Source organism: Suricata suricatta, chromosome 7 (assembly GCF_006229205.1).
Source record: "Suricata suricatta isolate VVHF042 chromosome 7, meerkat_22Aug2017_6uvM2_HiC, whole genome shotgun sequence".
In the NCBI taxonomy this organism is placed as follows: domain Eukaryota; kingdom Metazoa; phylum Chordata; class Mammalia; order Carnivora; family Herpestidae; genus Suricata; species Suricata suricatta.
Genome location: NC_043706.1, coordinates 140,832,214 through 140,848,729, shown reverse-complemented (window position 1 = coordinate 140,848,729; position 16,516 = coordinate 140,832,214). Strand labels below are relative to the sequence as shown.

Genomic DNA, 16,516 nt, shown 5'->3' with positions numbered 1-16,516 from the left:
GATGTCTACTTCTTAATGCCCCAAAGCCATGAATATGCTAGACCACTTGGCAAGGAGAAATTAAGGGGGCAGATGGAATTAAGGTTGCTAATCAGCCTGACTTTAAAGTGAGGAGATGATTCTGGAGCAGCTAGGTATGCCGATACAGTCAAACAATCTTTAGAAATGGCAGATGGAGGGGTGCCTGCGTGGCTCAGTCGGTTAAAGTCTGACTTCGGCTCAGGTCATGATCTTACGATTCGTGAGTTTGAGCCCTGTGTTGGGCTCTGTGCTGGCAGCTCAGAGCCTGGAGCCTGCTTTGGATTCTGTGTCTCCCTCTCTCTGTGTTTCTTCCCACTCGCGCTCTGTAAGAAGGCCTCCACCTGTTGCTGGCTTTGAAAGGGGAAGAAGAGTCCATGAGCTGAGGGATGTTGGCAATTCTAGAAAAGGTAAAGAGTCTCCAAAAGGAATCAGCACTATCAGCATCTTGATAGGAGCCTTGCAAAACCCATGCTGGATTTCTAACTCACAGGACGGAAGGATAATAAATTTGTTTGTGATCATTTGTTATAGCAGCAATAGGAAGCTAACACGCAAGACAGGAAAAGAGAAGAGCTACTATTCCTTGAGCACTTACAATGTGCCGCATCCCGAGCTAAGTGTTTTGCTTGCATTTCCTCAGTCGGTCCTCATGGCCATCCTACAACGTGGATGCTGTTGGCATTCACACTGGATGAGTAAACCAAACTGTAAAAGGTTACAGGGTCTCCGGGGCCGCTTGGGTGGCACGGTTGGTTAAGCATCTGACTCTTGATCTCAGCTCAGGTCTTAATCTCAGGGTTGTGAGTTCAATCCCTGAGCTGGGCTCTGCTCTGGGCATGGAGCCTACTTAAAAAAAAAGAAAAAAAGTTACAAGGTCTGACCAATCTTCCCACTTATACTTATCTATGAATATCCCTCCATGTTTTTGCTACACAAAAGAATAAAATATGTAACGCACTTGTGGAATTACGGCACACATATAACCAGAGCTATCGATCGCTGTTTGGAGATTCAGATTTTACAGATGAAATCAGTAGCTTGGTGAGACATCCCTGAATTGCTGAAAAGTCATGCAATTTGGAGATTTCCTAGATGAGTTTGCGGGATTACATTGTATGCAGCATTCACGGCAAATCCTTCCAACGGTGCTTTCTGACTGAACCAAATTTGACATTTATAATGGCCCAAGAAAAGGATCTCCCTAATGATACTACATCACTATATGTCACAGAAATCAAAGGTGACATTTCTAATAGAATTGCCGCCTCACATACAGGCAGGAGACTCCTTCCCAGAGTCAACGGAGTACCAGAAGTCAAGGAGGTGAGACCCTGCAGAGGCTGTGGGGTGTCTCACTCATCCAGGCCACCTATCTGGGAGAAGATTCTCCACGAAGAAGCAACTTTTCAAAAATATATGCTCTTCATAACAGTCCAGAAAAAAAATTCCAGGCACACACCTTTGAGATACCTTGATTCTTTAATGATAACAAACCAAAAGAATCATATTCTACTGTGGCAGAAAGCCAGGTGCCCCACAAGGAAACCCGTTGTCTTCAGTGCAGCACTTTTGCAAGGAAACTAATTTTCCACTTCCTCTTGCATCCAGATGGGACCATGACATTAGTTCTTACTAATAGGGTCATAGGTGGAAGTAACATGTATTTTTTCTGGGCTGAATTGGGAAGCCAAGACGCTTTTGCTATTCTTCTGTTCTTTTTCCACAGTGAACCTGGAAGCCAGATGTAGAAAATCATGCCACCACGATAGGGAAGGAGATTGTATCCCTGAATCCCTGTGTGGAAGACCATCCACTGAATCCACTTGTTGAACTATTACATAAGCAATAAATTCCACTGGGCTAAGTCACTAAAACTTCAGGGTTTATCTTGTTAAGCCTGTTTTAGCTGGTAGCATTATCATAATTAAAACATGCATCAAAAAGGCCAAGAGGAGCATATCTTATGGATTTGGGCAGCAATACTGATGAGTTTTGGAGAGAACAAGTTGGAAGGCATTTCCATGTGTGGTGTGCAGCAGTAGAGAACTCTTTGCGGTAGTTCCTCCCAAGACGTTTGGTCAACGTTACTGAGGTCAGCCATCTTTAAAGCTCAAACCTGTGTCTATTGGTCTAGAATTGATTCTGATATAGAAAAAACTAGTAAGGTGCACATCACATACCTCACCTTAAGAATCAATGCTGATTTTGCAGAATCTTTTCAGGAGAACATCTTGCTTTTAGAAAATACCTTCTAAAAATGCCTCAAAACACTCCTAAGTACAACTCAGGAATATTCCACAAGAAAACATGGTTTTGTATCTATTACTCACAACACAGAGGCTGAAAAAAAATGATTATTCTTCAGTGGATCTTCACAGATATCAACTGAGACTTAGAATATTGTTTTGGGGTATAAACTGTTTCAGGAGTTAACATTGCACCAAGACACCCTCAGGCAAGTAATGATGCTTAAAGATAATGTAGATAATGAATATACCCTGAAGCACTTTGTTGAAGCAGATTGAACAGTGGCCTTTCAAAGTCTAAAGTGAGCAGAACCCTCCCTCACCTGGAAGCATTATCCACATATATACCCCATCACCGCCCCTCCCCACATGGCAAGGCTGCCGGCTTTCACCTTGCAGGAAATGTTTCCACCTTGTCTCTGCTCCAGCAGTAGCTTCTAAAGAATGGCTGTCAAGCTCACTGCTAGGGGAGGTTTTCCACTGTCATCTCCCGTGGAGGACAAGGTTAGCCAAGTCCACCCAACTCTTCCCCAAGCTTCTCAAGTCCCATCTCCCATCACTCAGGACACGCCGGGGTGCTGAAGAGCTGGGACCCTCTTCCACAAAGGACTCCACTGACAATGCTAGTCCCCCGGAGGTCGTTACTACACTTATGCATTACAGTTACCATAACCTATTATTATGAGGATCATTTGTCTGAAATTCCCATTTTTATAGGTCAGAACTGGGCAAATATAACCAATTCATGTGATTCAACTTAATGCAATCAAGATATTTAGAAAGGAAGAAGGCAAATGGAACATCAACAGTATGTGGGTTATGGTTCCTGAAGCTGCTGCCGCATCAAAGCGTCACCATGCTCATGCTACCCACACACATGCCCGCCTTCACCGAACACCTTGCTTCCCTCCCTAAGAGTAAACATCCATTCACAAACATACCACACACATTTTGAACAGGATGCACAGTATATATTGTATATTTTAGAATATAAGTTATTCTCTTTAAAAACTAATATGTTCTCAGGGAGTCTGGGTGGCTCAGTTGGTTGGGCATCTAACTTCAGCTCAGATTATGATCTTGCAATTCGTGAGTTCGAGCCCTGTTTTGGGCTCTGTGCTGACAGCTCGAAGCCTGGAACCTGCTTCAGATTCTGTGCCTCCCTCTCTTTATGCCCCTCCACCACTTGCTCACACTCTCTCTCTCTCTCTCTCAAAAACAAACATTAAAAAAAGCCTAATAAGTTCTCAATATAAAAACAGAAAGTACAAATAAACAAAATGTAGCCTTGATCTGTCCAAGAAGTGGACACACAATTTCAAATAATGCCACCTTTGAGGCATGAACCCTGCCATTCAGTCCCCTGTTTGTTCTTATGCCCAACCCAAGGCCAATTTCTTATTGTCACAATAAACTTCTATCCCCAGCACCCCACACAGTTCCTGGCAGGATCACAATCCTGACAAACAAAACTGAATTACAGTTCTTTCTTTGAGCCTTAAAATATTAAAGCTCCTAACTTTGGAATATACGCTGTACTTAACTGTGAAATTGGAGATACGTGTCATCCTCTCATCTGAAGCTCAGTAAATAATGATTATTTATTTATTTATTTGCTTGCCAGGCTTAATGGAACACCATCAGTAGAGAATCTTAGGAAATCAGACAAAAACTAAGGAGGTATTTGCCATTAACAGTGTGAAATGGGGGCGAGCCCATTGGTCCACGTCAAGAATGCTAATTACTAATACTTGCCCACCAATCTTCTGCAGCTACCCTGTGAGGGGCTAAATTCTTCAATCTGTAAAAGGAAGGGGGGAAAGCCTATTATCTTCCTCACCAGTAATTCCTCGGTTTTAGAAGTGAATGATGCGTTCTACTTTGAAAAGAATTTTCCTCTTTCAGAAAACCATGTTGATTATCCTTTCTAATAACAAACGCCCATCGATCTGCCCAGGTTTAATGTTCAAGAGAGATAGAGAGGCAATTTCTGTCAGTGCTTTCTCTAAACACACTCGGTCCCCCTGGAGAAAGTTGGAGTCAAGTCTGCTGGCCACCGAGCCCCATGGCAGTTCGGTTCTCACTGCAGCCTGGTCAGGGCCTTGCGAAGCCTTCCCCACAGCTGCCTTCCTTATTCTGTGCCAAACGTCTCCCCAGGAATTGCATCAGGTGGTTAAGGAAAGGAACATCATTCTTTATCCCACGTGTGGACGTCGGTCAGACATCACCATCATCCCGGTATTCATAACAATGACCAAGGCCCAACAATGGTCAAAGCAGGGATGGTGCTGACAGGGCTCTGAGAACAATGTAGCTGTGCAGGAAGTTCATCTGCTGGGCGACTTGGCGCTTACCATCCAGAGCGAGCCAGAGGAAGGAGAAAAGTGAGTATCATTCAGGTTCAGCCACAATCAATTTCTATCACTGGGAAAAAAGAACAAAAAGCTGAAAATCTATTCAAGTCTCCTTAGCCAGAGAAAGCTTGTAATTAGTATTTGGTGAGTCAGTTCTCATAATGAGGCTTCAGTGGCATGATAAGGGCACCCCAGCCTTCAGCAAGCCACCTCCCACCCCACATCCCTGCCTCCAGGACCTTGCTTTCATTGGGAAAGGTATTTGGACCATGCTTAGAATCTGAAGTTAGCATAGATAGGCCTGCCAAAGAGGGAATTTGCTTCTTCTCCAAGCAAAATGTCTCACGTTTGGTCACTCCTGGGTAATATGTTCACTTCACTGTCCGTGGTCCAGTCTGGCCCTTCCTCCCCCTTTGTGGGGGCCTCTCTGTCTCCACCCAAGTCTCAAAAGGCACCCTCCGCTGTTGGCTTCCCTGCTCCAAGCAGGGACCTCAGATATCGCTATGATGCAGCTCCTCCCTTGGCCACCTGCTCCCCAGGGCCTCACGTTTGAGGACAGAGAAGAGACTTCAGTCGGGAGGGAGGAGCCCAGCACCGTGGACCCGTGGCTGCATGTGTCGCCTCTGATCAGTCACCAACACACGCCACTGGGCAGGCATCTTTATAGGTGATCCCACGTTTGCACCCAACGATTAACTCAGTGTTAAATGGAGCATCGTGTAGGCTGCATGAAACCACTCTGAACAAGATAAGCGTGTCATGTAATGAAGAAATATTTTGCAGGCTGGTCTGCCACATGCTGGCTCGGTGATCTTGAAAACACTACCGAAAGCTTTTGAGCTTGGTTTAAACCAGGAAAAAATCATACATCAAAATCAGGCTCTCCCTACAAGTTAAGTGATTGGGGCAAATTATTTATCTTCATTGAACACCCGCTTTTTTACCTAGAAAATGGAACTAATAATATAATTACAAATCTCATGGCATTGTTACATGAATTGAGAAAACTCATACAAGAGACAGCATGATACTTGCAAGACAGCAGGCATTCGTAAATGTTAGACATCATTTATATGTACATTATTCGTAGTTCATTTCTTCATTTAACCAAGATATGGGAATTAAGAAACACAAAATGTGCAGAATGCCTAACTAAATGTCTAGCACATAGTAGGGACTTGACACAATTAATTTTATTTCTCATCTCCTTTTCCCAAATGGGGAAACTAAGTTATAGGGTCACAAGGTCCTTCCTACACTGTTTGATGTCACTGCTAAGACCTCTGTGTATCAAGCAGGTCCCCTGCAGGAAGAAATTAAAAGTAGAAAGAGGACAGAGAGAAAACGGAGACTCTTGTATCTGCTTTAATTGATTTACTTCAGGTCAATCTCTAGGAGGGAGGACAGAAATGGAAGTCCATTTAGCCAACTTCAAAGCTCCGCTCTTGACCTCTGATAACTGGGAGGTCTTTGAACTCATCTGCATTTCTAAGTCTTTGGCCAGAAAGGAAAATTTCTCAGTCGCTTTTTCATGCCTTCAAAATGAATTAATTTTCTAAATGGAAAATTGAAGTAATTAGGTTATAGATTGAGTGACATTTACTAAGGTGAAAAGCAAGGAAATTTTTATATCCTTTATTAAACAGTTATTAGATGTATTAAGCAATATGGAGTAATTACTTTTATTCCCCCAAATGTGATTATTCTTTTCAGGCCAAGGCAAGCTCAAACTTACAAAGATCCAACAGACCATGACTACTCAGAGAAGAAGCAGGTCACGTCTTTAGCCTTCTTCCCAGAACCACCCAGCTCGCTGAGCAGGTAGAAAAGTGCCCAAAGGGAGAGACATAGGATCTGGTTCTCAAGCTAGAGTTCACTTTCTTTCCTACACTTGGACACACCCTTCCTGTGCACCTTTCATTTTATCCCACCAACCTGGCGAGCAAGGAAATTTACTGATTCAAAACTATCTCAAACAGCACCTACTCTGTGCTAGACACTATTCTAAGGTGGACAGCAGTGAGAACAACAGACAAAACTTTTCACCTGCATGGGATTTGCATTTTAGTATGGGAAGCCAGAGAGGAAATGAGGCAAACAGAATCTACAGTTCAGCCAAAAGATTGTTACCATGAAGAAAAGGGAGAGGCCCCCGCAAAGGTGCTGTTTCCATGAACCCTTGAAGGAGTGGGAGGCTACCAGCCAACCAGCTGAAGAAGAATGTTCTAGTTGAATGAATCATCATGTGCAAAGGCCTGAGAGATTAGGAGCTAGGGGGTCCCATTAAGAAAACACACATATCCATAAAAGAGTAATGTAAGTAGCTTCAGAAATTTTTATCCCTTCTATGAGCTTTGCCTCCTACCTCTGTCTCCTACAGGACAAATGACATCTTTGTCTTAAATGTACAGTCCCTGCTCCTTGACCTTAATTGTTTTGGGGTCTTGACAAGACAAAGGTGGGGGTTTGAGAATAGCACCTGGAACAAGTTGTAGATTCATTTCTAGAATATTAGTTAATTAGGAGCCCAGGGAGCAACACCTGTGTCTACTGATACAAACACGTGCCTTTGACAGGTCTCTGTGACTCTCTGAGCCTCCGTCTTCATGTCTGAAATGGGTGGATGAGGTAATGCATTTAAAACATTGACATAAACATAGTAAATGGTAGTTATTTTTATTTAAAGAATGACCCCTTATTTCTAAGTACAATTCCATCTATAATTCTTTCTTCCTGCCTCAAAAAGAGCCTTTGACGTCCCATTGGCTCCCACATGCCACCCTTCCTCTCTTGCTGCATTCCACTCACTGTCACTGTCTTCCTCAAAGTGTCCCTTGATCGCCTTTCTAATTGAAAATTCTTGCCAGGGGTTATTTGATGCCCCACAGAGCACTGAGCCATATCTAGAGACAATTTTCATTATTATTACTGGGGGAGTGTCACTAGCTTTGGGTGGGTAAAGGTTAGGGACTCTGTAAACATACTACAGTGCACAGGACAGCCCCACAGCCTAGAACTATCCAGTCTTGAATGACATTGGTGCTGCTGTTGAGAAACTCTGCTCCAAATACAATAAATATGGAATCATACTTTCCTTCATACACACATACAGAAGATGCGTGTGTGTGTGGTGTGTGTGTGTGTGTGTGTGTGTAATATAGACAATATAGACAACTGCTCCTTCCTAATGGACTCTTTCTGGCTCACATTATTCCTGACCCCTCTGGCACTGACAGGCAGTAGGCACAGTTATTGAGTGAATGAGAGTTTGCCAAAACAGAATTTTATGGGAACACTTTCATCATACGACTCCTACTGAAATTCTGTTGACCAAAGTCCTAGATATTTGAACTCTAAGTAAAAATTTCCATATCATGTTCCTTCAATTTCCATATAGAGTTCAAAAGGTAGTTGCATTCTAAGTGAATAAAATAAAAAATCAGTAAAATCTCTTGTAATTGTTTTCAAATACAATATTAAGGGCTTAATGGAGAAAAAAATACAGTGTATTTAATCTCATCAACATCTCACAGAAGGGACACAGAAGGTTGCCTAAGATGGCAGCCTTGTTGAAATAGAACCCAGATCCCTGGCTGGAGGAATCCCTGGGAGGCAGGACAGGGCCTGTCGGCACTTTCTGCTCTCTGAGCTGCCACAGTCAAGGCTGCGTGTAGCACATAGCATCTCTTTGTGGGGGTGAGGTCCACACAGCTTCTTTGTCCATGTTGGGTAGATGCAGGAGCCAGACCATGAAGTGGATGTCCACAGCCACATGCTCCATGGAAAGTCACAACTGGGAATGCCTAGGTGGCTCAGTCGGTTGAGCGTCTGACTTTAGCTCAGGTCATGATCTCACAGTTCATGAGTTCAAGCCCTGCAGCAGGCTCTGTACTTCTGATACTTTTTCCTCCTCCCTTTTTCCCCCTCCCCCACTTGTGCCCTCTGCTTCTCTCTCTCAAAATTAAACATTTAAAAAAGTCAAAACCATTTGTGGAAGCTCTGCTCTTTTCTTTCAGCTTACCCCAAATTATTAATATCCCCTTTCTCCAGAGAAATGGATCATTACCACATGAAGGGGGAAATCAAGTATTCTAACAAACTTGGACACTAAAGAGATATGTGAGACTGAAGCCCAAATAATCAACAGGTAATGGGTAAAACCAGTGGTATGACAAGGACTCAGCCCCAAGGGAGGGTTTATAAGTGAGGAGGAAGGAAACATGGGAACATCCTGGTCTAATCCGTGCAGCCAGTGTTACATTTCAAGGAAACATGTTTGAACACAAAAGAAGATGAGAACCTAGACTACTGAGTCTTGACTGAGAAAAGTGTGTTAGCAAAGGAGAATGTTCCCATGAAGTCTAGAGAAAAAGATGTCATTGCCACTGACCTCTCCTACCCATTTCTAGAAACTTCCATATTATGGTTTTCCCCTGGTTAGCTGCCTCTTCGTCCAGCAACCTTGTCGCCTCCTTCACTCACTGCTCTTTCTCTTTGAGTCTCAGGTTCCCCCTCCATCAAATGGAAGCCAATAGCATTACCTCACCACATGGGGCAGAATGCATGGCAGAGAGACCCTTAATGTTAGCCTGCTTTCTCCATGTTTGGAAGTCTCCTTTCATCTTTGCCCAAACAGAACTACCATTTTCCTGATGCAGTTAACCTTAACTGTTAGAAAGAGAGCATTTTAAACAACTTTACATTCATGCGTTCCTGACTTCAAAAGCCATCTGATATATTTTAGGGTCCATGGCAACTCTAAGGACTCAACACCTTTGTAAGCTTATTAATTTCAAACAGTATGATACAATACAATGAAGAAAAAATTCAGGCTATTATTGGCCAGGTATCCGCCTCCAGGTATCAGCTTCCCCAAGATCTTAGCATTTCTTAACCTCACTTTCTATTCCTGAAATCAAAGATTCTCTGAGGGTTTTGCATAAGACTTCCAGGAATTGTTGGCCAACTTTGCCGGTGTTAGCCCCACTCTCTCTCGGCCACATGACGTCTTCTGCCTGCCACACTTCCCCATACAAGAACAGAGAGCTTAGCACCCTGCCCTGTCCTTGTCCCAAAGTGATCCGGGGAGGGTGAGGACTGGTCACACACGTGTGCACGAGGTAGCAGGAGTAGGAGGTAGCAGCAGCAATGGCTGCCCAAAGGGTCTGAGGCTCCTCGTGCCATACCGACTCCATCTGATTCCATCAAATAGCCCAGATGCCAAGTGCAACAGACTAGCACTATCTCTCAGTTCCTTGACCAGAGACACTTGTGATCATAAATTTGGATAGACTGCTTCATCAGACAGACTTGGGTTTGAATTTTGGAGCCATCATTTGATATGTTTGCCATTTTGTACAAATGATCCGATCCTTCAAATGTTAAATATCTTGTTCTCTAAAACGGGCTAAGAATGGTAACTGCCTTGGGAGGGTAAACTGAGGTCAGATGGGTAACAGCCAACCCCAGGGCTCAACACATGTGAACTGAGCTAGTCACCATTGTCAGTGTTGTTACCACCATCTCCAGGTGAATCAGGACCGCTCAGTCCTGTTCCTGCTCCAGGATTCCCTTTGGTGTCCCTTGCTGGAACCAAGTGAATGGGTTTCTTCTCCTCTATCCATACCACCCATCAACACACAGTCAGTGTCCTCAGTCACTCAATAATTAACAGATGCATTTCTTTAATGTTCTCATGCACTAGCCCTACCCATCCCTTCTAATGTGATGGTTTTTCTAAAAGAGACAAAAAGAGAAACGAATGTTTTTAAGACATGAAAAGCAATATTTGTACCTTCTCCCAGTGTTTTGGTAAGATTTGTCAGTCATTTTTTACCAACATCTTAGAATAACAGGAGCCCCAATCCCTCTCCCACCCCTCTCTGTCCCCCTGGCACCTGGAGCTGTCATTCTCCTCCACGGCATAGAGGGCCAACCAATCTCACCATGAAGCCAAGGATGGGCTGAGTCTCATCTCTGCCCCTTTAAAAAATGTGCTGTACATGAAAAGCTCGAGGCATTAAGAAGGGCAAAAAATCAATCCTACAACATGTTTAAGCAGAGTAAATTTTATAGGAAGCCCTAAAATAATGACTGTGTCAAAGAAAATGGTTTTATCCTTGGCACCTTGGTAGCAGATAAAATTATAGTATTGGAAACTTGACAATGGAGTAATACGAAATTAGGAGAGGGGGAAAAAAAACTGTTTCTAATCTGCGCTGCACTCTTCCAAGAATGTCCATACATTGGATCCACTGCCCTGGGGACAGTGTGAGACTACGGAGGTGAGAGAGACTTTTGCCAGCAAAGTTCAAGTTCTAGTAAAGTCAAGTGCCCGATGGCCAAGGTAGAGTCTGTTTCGGGCAGCGTGTGGTCCGTGACGTCATGTTGCATGAGGAGGTTTCAAGGAACACTGGAAAATGTCAGGGCATTTCTTCTCCCTCCCCGAACCGCCCAGCTGTCTGTTCTACCCACCCCATGATGCACTTTTCCCTGTAAGCTTCCTTCCCAGCTACTGCCTGCAGATATTCCCTTCCGCATCCCTTCAAGCAAGAGGGAGACGCTGAGCACAGTGTCAGGCCTTGTCATTTAGACAGAGCGCAGACACCCTGCAGTGATGTCACCAGCCCCAGCAGCTCAGCTACTGGCAGCCCAATTCATCAGGAAACCAGAAATATGACAGTCTTCGGAGATAACTTCAAGAGACAAGCATAGCCAATGTGCGTTTGTCAAATTAAGAAAAACAGAGACCAGAGGACTGTTTCCATAGATATTCTGATGAGGATTTGAGTTGGGAAGAAAGAGTAGCCCAATTTTTTTTTTAACATTTATTTATTACTGAGAAGCAGAGAGAGACAAAGCATGAGCAGGGGAGGGGCAGAGAGAAGGGGAGACAGAATCTGAAGCAGGCTCCAGGCTCTGAGTGCTGACCCCAATGAGGGGCTCAAAACCACAAACTGCGGGATCATGACCTGAGCTGAAGTCAGATGTTTAACCAACTGAGCCACCCAGGCACCCCAAGAGTAGCCCAATTTAAATAGAATCACTTCCAACGTTCTCAGATCGAACCCCTGGCATATTCCTGACTCCCTCCCTCCCCATTTCCCACCTCACTTCAGTTCAATATCTATAACTTTCTAACTAGATGGCAAGGTTGGAATATTTTTCTTGAAAACAGGAACCAGATCAGAGCATATTTCATGAAAAATTTCTATTAGCCCTAAAAGGCTGCACAAGTCAATGACAGCAAGAGCGGTTTCAATGAAGCAAATGTTCATAGGGCACCTACCTTGTGTGTGAAGCCACACTGGGTAGAAGAAATGGGTTGAGAAACACATCATCCATGTCATTAAGACTCTGGAATTCTGTTGCAGTTAATTAGAGATGTAAAGGACTAGGAAATACTTGGCAAGGACTAGGTGTCTCCAAGAAGCACAAGGACCACAGGGCTCAGAGAAGAGACACCACATCAGGTCAGTGGGGCCAAGAAAGGCCTTCTGCATTGGCCATGAAGGACAGAAGTTTGGAAATTAAACAGAATGAACAGATTCGCAGATTGCAGCCTGAGGGAACCACATAAACAAAGGCATGGCATCCGAAAGTGGTACACACAGGGCATTTATCCACCCTTTCATTTGTTAACTCAACATTTATCAAAACTCCATTCTATGCCAGGCACTGCTCTAGGCACTGGAAATAGAGAAAGGAAACAGACTCTCCTAGAACTTAGAAATAGGTCATATCCATCGATTAAAAAATATCTCAGCATAATGAGCAGTGTCCAGAACAGGGCAACGGGATGAGTGTGACATCCAGACACATCTGCAGATTGTGGAGCTCACCCCAGGAAAAGAGGATTCCTGGAGGGAGGACGAGCTGAGGGACCCCGAGACAGGAATGACCTTCACTGTTTGCAGAAGGCCAGTGTGGCTGGGACAGAGACCAGAGACCAAGCAGCAATAGCGAACCTCGTAAGCCAGGAAGTCTGGATTTGTCTTAGGTAGTTAAGAGGCACAGAGCAGGCTAAGCAGAGAAGCAGAATCTGATCCACACTCAAGAAAGATGAGGCTGGTGCTAAGGTGCTCATGGCCAGGATGGAAGCCGGGACTCCACACTATCGAAGGGTCCATAGTAGCTTGCACGCCAGGCAGCAGTGGGAACAGAGGAAAGTGAATGGCTTAGGATGGTCCCCAACTTCAAGCTGACAACATTTGCTGATGGCCTTGTTCTGAGCTTTGAAGAGAAAAATGAAACGAGACTTCAAGATTTTTGCCTTAAGCAACCGGGGTGTCTAGTTTCTAAGACAGAGATGCCTGTGTGAGGGCATAATTAGAAGGAAATTCTATTTTGGACATATTAAATTTGAGATTGCCGCAAGTATTCACCGTAAGGTATCAAGAAGGAATGGACACACACAATGAGTTTTGAAGGAGAAATATAAAAATAAGGCAGGAACTAGCACAGGACATGGAATAAACTTTTTTGTCTTAAGATCAGAAATATTGGAACATTTTTCTATACTTTTTCAACTCAAATACAGTGGATGAACCAAAACTGCAGGCAACAATTCATAGCCATTTTGGACAAAAATAAAAGGAATATCAAACAATTAACTATAAGAAACACAAGATATGTAAATTAAAAGAAGAATGAGATCATATCTTTTACCCTAAGAGTGAAAAAAATTAAAATATCAATAGCACCCAATGGTGATGCAGATGTGGGGAAATGGACATTCTCATGCACATTGGGCAGAATTGTAAAATAGCGCAACATGTTTGGAAGTCAGTTTGGAGATAGCTCTCCAAAAAAATTAGATGGAATCATCCACCTGAAATGTATGCTGCAGAAATGTGCCCATAAATGATCAAAGATGAATCTACAAGGACATTCATTACCCAGTGAAATAAGTCATCTTACATCTACATAGAGTAATACTGACCTAGAAAGAGGGCTGTATCTTAAATGGAAAAAATGGCAAATTGAATGATAATTGTAACTTATGTAGAATTTTTCACTAAAAGTATTTCTAGTACTTGCCTCTGCACACATAACATTTTATAAACATGACAAAGAATTAGAAAGACGCATCTAGTCTTCTTCACTGAAGCTATCCTGGGGAGGTCAGAATAAGGGGGGACTTCCTTCCTACTACTCATATTTCAGTATGGCTTGACTTTATGTAATGAGAAAGACCACTTTTAAAGAATAACATTAGAGGGGCGCCTGGGTGGCTCAGTCGGTTAAGTCTCCGACTTCGGCTCAGGTCAGATCTCACGTTCGTGGGTTTGAGCCCCACATCAGGCTCTGTGCTGACGGCTAGCTCAGAGCCTGGAGCCTGCTTCCAGTTCTGTATCTCCTTCTCTCTCTGCCCCTCCCCCTCTCATGCTCTGTCTCTCCTGTATCAAAAATTAATTTAAAAAACATTAAAAAAAAGAATAACATTAGAAATTAAAGATAAATACTAGAAATTTAGACAAGACAGAACAAACCAAGTCAGTTGACCTGCTCAGTGCTGGCGAGGTTGTGGGAAGTGGCAGGAGGTTAAGCTGGCGCATTTCCGGAGGACAGCCTTAGCCACATGTACTGATTTCTTTGAGCTATTCATACACTTAGACACACTGAACACATGTCTAGGAATCTGCCCTGCATGACCGACCACCTTTAGGGCACACAATCAGATTTATAGGAAAGGATGCTCATTGCCACATAACTTATAACAGTTAAAATTTCAAAGACACTTACTGTCTTACTGATTTTCTAAGTCACACTCAACTACACAATGGAACCTAAGGAAGCATCGAAAACCATGTTATTTAAATTATCGAATGACATGGTGAAATGTTTATAGCAGGCGCAAAGTATAAAAAAGAAAGATGCGAATTTCTTCACATTGTGCCATCCCTGTCCACACTCACATAAATGTATACATACCCATTAAACATAATATTAGAAGAAACTCCTCCTAAAAGTCAACAGCGATTACTTCTTGGTAACGAAACTAGAATTTGTTTATCATTTTTAACATTCTAGTTTTTCCTCAATGTACTTCCAGGAGCATCCAATCCTTTTGTAATCAGAATGCTTTTCCTATGAGAAGAAATAATAAATTAGTATGTCCGTTTGTCCCAAAGCTCATTGGAGTTTATTTTGTCTTTTGGCTCAGCTTGAAAAGCCTCCGCAGGATAACTCAACTGAAGAGAAAATTGCCTGAAAAAAGCACCTGCATTTCATACATTCCTCACTGCCCTCTTTGTACACGTTGCCGCTCATCTTATCGATGTTGTGATGCATTAACGTGTGGGGCACAGGCAGCAGCTCGGTGGTACCTGGAGATGTACAAGCCTAGGCTCCGGGCAGCATCTGTTAGTGTAACAGAAGGTCAGTCCTCAGCAGAAATTGAAATGGATGTTATTTACTCTAACAAACACCAATTGCATTTCAGACTTAATAAATCACATGCACACGTGCGGAACGAAGGGTCCAAGCAGTGGCAAGCCAGAGTCTGTGGAAATGACATCTTGTCCATCTTTACCCTTCATCCCTGAGGCAAGTCTAGGTCTAGCCAAAGTCGGATCATCCTGGATATAACCCATCCCGCTTTATACCCGACTCCCCCTGACCACAAGAACCTCAGGCAGAGGAGCGTCCTGTACCGTGCTGCAGACACTTCGAACGGCCATAGGTGCACTCGAGCATGGCTTCAGCCTGAGTCAGACCCACAGCACCCACTCATGTCAAGTCAGTCCTGTCTAGGAACCTTCCTTGGGAGGCTCCCGAGTGAGCTGACAGTGCCAGAATTACAGAAGCTCGTCCCTCTCTCAAGTCAGATGCTTAGGCTCAGCAAGTCTTGCCATCAGTCCATATTAAAAAGTTACTGCGGGGTGCCTGGGTGGCTCAGTGGGCTAAGCGGTCGACTTCGCCTCAGATCATGATACCACAGTTTGTGAGTTCGAGCCCCGCATTGGGATCTCTGCTATAAGCCCCCACTTTGGATCTTTTGTCCCCTTCCCTCTGCCCCTCCCCCATTTGTGCTCTCTCTCAAAATAAATGAGTAAACTTTTCTTTACAAAGTTACTGAATATCAGGGAGAAAGCTAAGTACTTGACATTTATGATACATTTCCATCATTATAACAGTGCCATAAGACGGGAAGCTTCTACTGCCCCATTTTACAGACGAACATCTGGCACTCAAAACAAGAAGTTTGCCCAAGGTCACAGCCCATTGCTAGCAGAGCTGGGATTTGAATCCAGCCAATCTGGCTCCAAGCGCCCACACTTGCCTGGTATGACAATGCCCCTCACAGGTGTTAATGCTGCCAGATCATGGGGCTATGGTGCCGGCGATATGTAGTGAGTTTTCCCGGTAACTCAGCATGCAGTGAGCTTCCATGAATATCAGCATTGTCATTAAACTTCCCATCTAAGGCTTCCAGAAGAAAGAAGGGAGAACAAAACCTCCTAGGGACATCTTAGCATGCATGACTCAGTCGTACTGTCATGTTCTCCCTGGTGCAAGGGAATATCTGAGCCACCGTCTTCGTGTGTCCTCAAGCCCAGTGGATCCGGAGTGTCTGGGCAGACGTACAAGGTGACCCTGCGTCCAGGAACAGCCTCTCCGGACTGGTTGAGTGAGATAATGACTCCTGCCCTTATGGTCCTCACATGCTAATCAGAATTAATTGGCCAAAATCATTTTAAACTCTAGGTGCTTCATACATTAGTACTTAATTACAATATATCATTTTCTCAGAATAAGTACGTGGACCCTGGAGATGAGTTCTCTCTCCTTATTCCTTTCATAAGGATTCAGTCCTGGACTTGCATTCAGTCAGCTCCTTCCTGAAATACAAGAAACAGAACCAATGTTGGTTTGATCTCTCTTGTTCCTTAG

The 16,516-nt window shown here is 43.7% G+C and overlaps 1 long non-coding RNA gene across 2 annotated transcripts; it reads right to left on the bottom strand.

The window, feature by feature from the left end:
• Positions 1 to 1,517: 1,517 nt before the first annotated feature.
• Positions 1,518 to 14,971, bottom strand: LOC115296629. 2 transcript variants are annotated; one of them, XR_003910968.1, is made up of 4 exons: positions 14,844 to 14,971; positions 14,555 to 14,710; positions 4,622 to 4,691; positions 1,518 to 1,752 (listed from the first exon to the last, which is right to left on the bottom strand). It is a non-coding gene; the product is annotated as an uncharacterized LOC115296629 (long non-coding RNA). The 2 variants fall into 2 exon arrangements; XR_003910967.1 differs by lacking the exon at positions 1,518 to 1,752 and having other exon boundaries at positions 3,850 to 4,691.
• Between the last annotated feature and the right edge of the window lie 1,545 nt (positions 14,972 to 16,516).